The sequence below is a fragment of the Crinia signifera genome, chromosome 4 (genome assembly GCF_055691185.1).
Source record: "Crinia signifera chromosome 4, ASM5569118v1, whole genome shotgun sequence".
In the NCBI taxonomy this organism is placed as follows: domain Eukaryota; kingdom Metazoa; phylum Chordata; class Amphibia; order Anura; family Myobatrachidae; genus Crinia; species Crinia signifera.
Window position 1 is genome coordinate 72,566,507 of NC_139220.1, and position 6,000 is coordinate 72,572,506.

The following is a 6,000-nucleotide window of genomic DNA, read 5'->3' on the forward strand; positions in this document are numbered from 1 at the left end:
TTTTACTATTTTTATTACTGTGGAACTACAAGTGCCAGTGGGCCCTTTAATGCCCCGCAGGCTTGGACTTGTGGTTCTCCAAGTCCCAGCTTGCAGGGGAGTCTTGCTGTGACTCATAGTTCCACAGTTTTAAACAATAGTTTTTCATCTTTTTTTTTTACACAAAGATCAGCCCGGTGACCACCGCACAGGGTCACCGGGGACAGCACCAGGCTTCAGCCTGGTCAGGTAAGTCCTGGAGGGGGGGGGACCCCTTTATTGGAGGGGTCCCCACTCCCCCAGGACCCCTGGACAGGCTGACTGGTTGGTAGGGATGAATGTTTTGGCCGCGGGACCTTATATAATAAGTGTCCCCCGGCTGTGACATTACCTTGCTGGCTGGTTTGGCCTGGGGCTGGTTCTTAAAATACGGGGGACCCCTAGTCATTTTGTCTCCCGTATTTTGGGAACCAGCCCTGGGGCTGGTTGTTAAAAATCAGGGAACCCCTATTTGTCGGGTTTCCTGATTTTTAATTACCGGCCCGGCTCTTTCAGCCTGGTGCTGGTTACGGCTGTGGGGCGGGACCCCACGCTGTTTTTTTTTTTTTTTTTTTTTTATTTATTTTTCTATTTTATTAACACTAAAGCCTGCACGGATCTGACTGATCCGTGCAGGCTTAAAGCAAATACGACAGGAAAATAAGGTGTATTTTCATGGCTCTTTCACACCAATTTGCAGCCGTATTATCAATATGGCAGCTTAGTAAATCAGGAACCACCATTCTTTTGAATGGTGATTCCTGTCGTATTTTATCGATGGTGTAGACATTCGTATTTGTATTCGTATTTGTTTCCAGTCTATTCTAAATGGCTCACAATATTGTTTTTAGGCCAAAAGTTTGCACCGAGGTAGCAGGATTACTAAGCTAAGTGACACACATGTGGCACATCTAGGAGTGGCACTGCAGTGGCAGACAGGATCAGCTTTGTAAATTATGTATAAAAATGCTCCATAGAGCACATATTACTAAAGTGAGGTGCAAGATGGAATTATCATTGGGCCACCCACCCTTATATTGTATAAACAGGACATGCACACTTTAACAAACCAATCATTTCAACGATCTGCCGCACAACAGTGGTTGAAGTGATTGGTTTGTTTTGGCACCCACAAAACAAGCTGTCAATGAGCTGTCCATGCACAAACTGGCTCTACACAGGCAAGATGCCTCACCTACAGCAATGTGTGAAATTATATGGCACACTTGGCAGCACCATTTTTTTTTTTTTTTAAATAAAGTAGCCCCTAAGATGTTTAGCAGCCCCTGGTGAGCCCCTAGTCATCAGAGACAGCAGAGACAGCACGGAGATGTCCTGTCTGAAATCCACAGCTGAAATGAAGGTGGTGCCAATTACCGGGACTTATATAGAGTTCAAGTCTAGCCAGCAGGATTATGATGTTCGGCCTCATTCTGTATCTGGAAAAGCAAAGGTTCGAGCTGGCCTTTAGGAACTAAACCCCCTAATCTCTAATATAGACCCAGTGCAACAAAAACTATACAGAATCAACTGTATTATATGCATGCCTATTTGAGTTTTTATTAGTTGTGTCTTGGTACTAAATTGATTTCTTGGTTTCTGACGTCCCTCTAGGCCAGTGGTTTTCAAACTTTTTACATTGCGGCACACAAAATAAGATTTTAAAATTGCCAAGGCACACCATGAGATCCCCACAGGGCAAAACAGAGTGGCCCACACAGGAAACAAAACCTGTTGACCCCCATATTAAAAAAAAAACCAATCACACTGGTCCCCACAGGTAAAACAAATAAAATCCATTGGCCCTTTACATGAGTTGAACTGGTGGTGGCTGTAAACTGGTTTGGGCATCTCTAGATCTGGGGGCACACTTGAGAACAGCTCAAGGTACAGATGGAGCTGGGCTCCCTCTTGCTGGCGAATCGCCAGACTGTCTCCGCTGGCGATTCGCCAGCAGCGAGGCGCTCCATCTGACTGAGACGCGCGTGCGTCTCACACACACACGCGTCTCAGTTTCCGGGCGGCGGGGTGATGGGAACCCTGTCCGTCTCCGCTTCAGGGAGATGGACAGGGTTAGGGGGGGTGCAGGGAGGCGGTGGGGACCCCGGGGGAAGTGCCGTCGGAAGGGGACGCGCTTGCATCTCGTGCGCGCGTCCCCTTTCGCATATCAGATGGCGTCTGGCGATTCTGCCGCCATCCCCTGCAAAGACCAGGCCGGCTCCATCTGTACATTAGCGTGCCACAGCACAGTGGTTGAGAAACACTGCTCTAGGCCATGGATGTATACAATGGAGCACATTTACACATATAACAAAACAATCACTGCATGCTCAATTGTTTTAGTTTTACATTTGCTAATCTGCATTTAAACTGAAATCATCATAGAGGAGGGAGTTTCCTGATGTTTCTCCATTTCATTTTTAGGTTAAACATTCAACCACATTGATCCATCATCTGCAGTCTCAGGATCACGAGGAATCAAGCTCCGAAATAATGAAGAAAAATACAGTAGTTGAAGAAGTTATTTCCACCAGCCAATCTGTTGATATAGTTTTACTTGCTGTATTTTTATTAGTGTTCAATAGTTTCTTTAAGAAGTTTGAAGTGTGCTCCTCTCCAGTGTGTTTTCTGCGGGGAGACCAAAACTAAACATGCCTGTGGTCACTGGTTCATGTGGTTATACTTGGAGGCTTTTGTTCTTCTAACGCATAGTCTAAGATGGCTACCAATCACATATGTGGGTATTCATTTCAATGTCCTCATTTTGGTCCATTCACAGTCCATAAAGACTGTACTAGACTGGACATGACAGAGCAATTTGCCCATGTCCTTATCAGTATTGTTTATCTTATGGGCCCTACACACGGGCCGACTTTCAGGCACGTTCAAAATGCATGAAAGCGCATGTAAATCGCTGTGTATGTAGACCAAACAGCGATTTAATTGTGCGGCCCCCCTGGTCTGAAACAGGCTGTGATTAAACCATTATTATATCAGCTCCAGTAACTCACTGACCATGCAAGCCCCCTGTGTCCCCTACAGTTTCATCCCTTCATCTGAAGCTTATCTAACAGCAGTAATATGAAAACTTTCTGTGAACTTCTCATTAAAGCAAATGGAAGCCTCACCGGTATGGGCATTAACAACATACAGTGTACAGACATGAGGAGAGGGTAGACCGATACATGTCTCCAGCAGAACTTAGGGATGTGCTACTGTAAATAGGTCACTGTTTCTCCCTCCCTACCGAGAATAATCCAGGAATTGTAGATCTGACTTTTAAGCTGTGCTTTATAATTAAGTTTTTGGTCATTTTTCTGTTTACATAAAAATGCATGTATATGTGTATATAAAAAAACTTAGCTGTACTTTTTTTGTGTGTTTAAAATACAGTTACACTTTACTTGCAGATTGTGTCATTTGGTTTTCCTTCTCTTAAAAGTTGTATGGGGTAAATTATTTAATTAATTTATTGACAGTTTCTTATATAGTGCAGCATATCCGTGCTTTACGATTGGAAACAACAGTGATAAAACAAACTGGGTAGAAACAAACCGACATAGAGGTAGGAGGGCCCTGCTCGCAAGCTAACAGTCTATAAAATGTTGTTGAGAACATGTCCTAACTGGATACAAACAGTTAGAACCTTAACTCAAATTGTTCAATGAATAAAATGATTAAGGGCTCTATGTACGAAGTGACCGGTTTCAAACCTGAATGCTGCTGCTTTTAAAAATGAAAAGAGGTGATGTTGCCAATAGAAACCGATCAGATACGGGTTGGTATTCAATCCCCCGTCGCTATTTCCGAAGGGGGAAGTAGTGGCGGGCGCCTATTCAATGCTGTCTTTCCTGACTGCATTAATCAGGCATCTCTGCAAAACTCTACAGACAAGCCCAACTCTACAGTCGTGACCCGGATTAAATACTGCCCTCGGTCTTTCATTTTCTAGGATGCAATAGAGCACAGGTTCTCAAAGTCGGCCCCCAGGACCCCACACAGTGCATGTTAGCAGGTCTCCTCACAGAATCAAGTGAAATATTTATCTCCACCTGTGGATCTTTTAAAATGTGTCATTCAATAATAAGTGCACCTGTCGGGTGACCTGGAAAACACGAACTGTGTGGAGTCCTGAGTACCGAATTTGAGAACCACTGCAATAGACAAATGATAAACAGAATCAGATTGGTTGCTATGGGCAACCTCACCACTTTTTTTTTAAATAAAGTTATTTTTATTGAGAGCAGGATATTAGAAATAGACAGTACATTAAGATAAGCTTATGGCAAATCGAATCAAAAGTACTTAACAAACTAGAGAGATGCTGACACCAACAACATAATAAAAATGATAGTGTTATGACGATACTGTGCAATATATTTTATTTATTAACCATATATATATATACGCACACATATTCCGCAGCACTTTACAGAGAATATTTGAACATTCACATAAACCCCTGCCCCAGTGGAGTTTACAATCTATGTTCCCTACCACATGTACACGCACACACAGACATTCTACAGTTAATTTTATTGGGAGTCAATTGGCCTACCAGTATAATTTTGTATTGTGGGAGGAAACCGGAGTACCCCGAGGAAACCCACGCATATTTGATGTTGTTATTATAACCTTCTTAACATAAAACAAAAAACAAACAGAATTAAGAATACTAAAACTGAATACATAGATACATAGGTGTGCTGGCCAATCCAAGAAAGTATCCTAATAATTACAGGTAGAACCGATAGACAAGATATATGCATTGTGCATGGGAAATTTATAACAAATATCTTTTCTTTTTACACATTTTTTAATTTGAATTTATATAACAAATATGAGTGGCACTGGCATTTTTGGAGGATATTTTGCACATATCATACAGATGTTGGCCCTCAAAGGGTTAACACCACAAGTTCTACCAGTAATATGCTACACATGGGGATGTCCTATGTTGTCCAGATGTGGCCAGTCAGCATTCACTATGAAATGTGATTTGATACAACTGCACTCTGGAAGCAAAATGCGTCAGATGAAACCTTTGGACAAGATCAACTACACTGGATTACAAATAGTGCTCTGCATTAGGCACTTTATACCGCATTCTTCGGAAGATATATGCTGCAATGCTGTCCGAATTGGATTGAACTTTTCTAGTCTACAGTAACTTTCAATTTGGAGGGATCCCTCTAACACTGATACAGATGTGTAATCCCACCCATATCTCTTACCCCCTATAGCAACAATCTAGGAACAGGACTACATGGAGGCTCAATATTGATTTATGTCCACTGTTTGATTTCCAGTTTTAACTGCATCATCCAATTCATATTTTCATTTAATGTTTTTAATATATGTGTGTTTATTTTTAATAAATTGGTTAAACCTTCCCTCAGCGCCACCTGCATTTCTGTTTCCACTTAGCCCTTTCAGGCCTGTGGTGGCAGCTTGTTACAAAGGGGCAGATGTATTAAGCCTAGTAAAGTGATAAAGTGGAAGGTGATAATGCACCAGCCAATCAACTCTTAACTGACATTTTTCAAACAGCTGATTGGCTGGTGAATTATCACTTTCCACTTTATCACTTCACCAGTCTTAATACATCTGCTCCAGATTTCCATATTAGGCGGCACTAATAGTACAGATGCATAGAGTTTATTCAGATTGTAATGGTGATATCGGATGCAGTGGAGTGATGTTTTTTGTCTGTCCATGCATTCCAATTCTGTTCCTATAGGGGCCAAAGTACAGAATAGGAGGCATGGGGCAGAATTGTATTGGAAAATGATGGTACGTTCCTGGGCAGTGACGGGGGTGGCTAATAGATGCGTGGAAATTATATGGGAGTTTTGCAGGCGTGTCGCAGGCAGTGGTTTTTTACTGAAGCAAAGGTTCCTGCACTTAGGATGCCATATTCATATGAACAATCGGTACTCTTTACCTAGAACGGCGCCCGCGATCAGAATCGCGGGCGTCGGG

The 6,000-nt window shown here is 42.4% G+C and overlaps 1 protein-coding gene across 6 annotated transcripts in view; it reads left to right on the plus strand.

The window, feature by feature from the left end:
• Positions 1–3,427, plus strand: part of LOC146074099 (uncharacterized) — a 161,466-nt gene extending 158,039 nt beyond the window's left edge. For all 6 annotated transcript variants that reach the window (XM_083181849.1, XM_083181847.1, XM_083181851.1 and 3 more), the window contains one exon: positions 2,443–3,427. The gene's annotated coding sequence lies outside the window, so the exon portion shown is untranslated. The remainder of the gene's footprint in view (positions 1–2,442) is intronic.
• Positions 3,428–6,000: the final 2,573 nt, after the last annotated feature.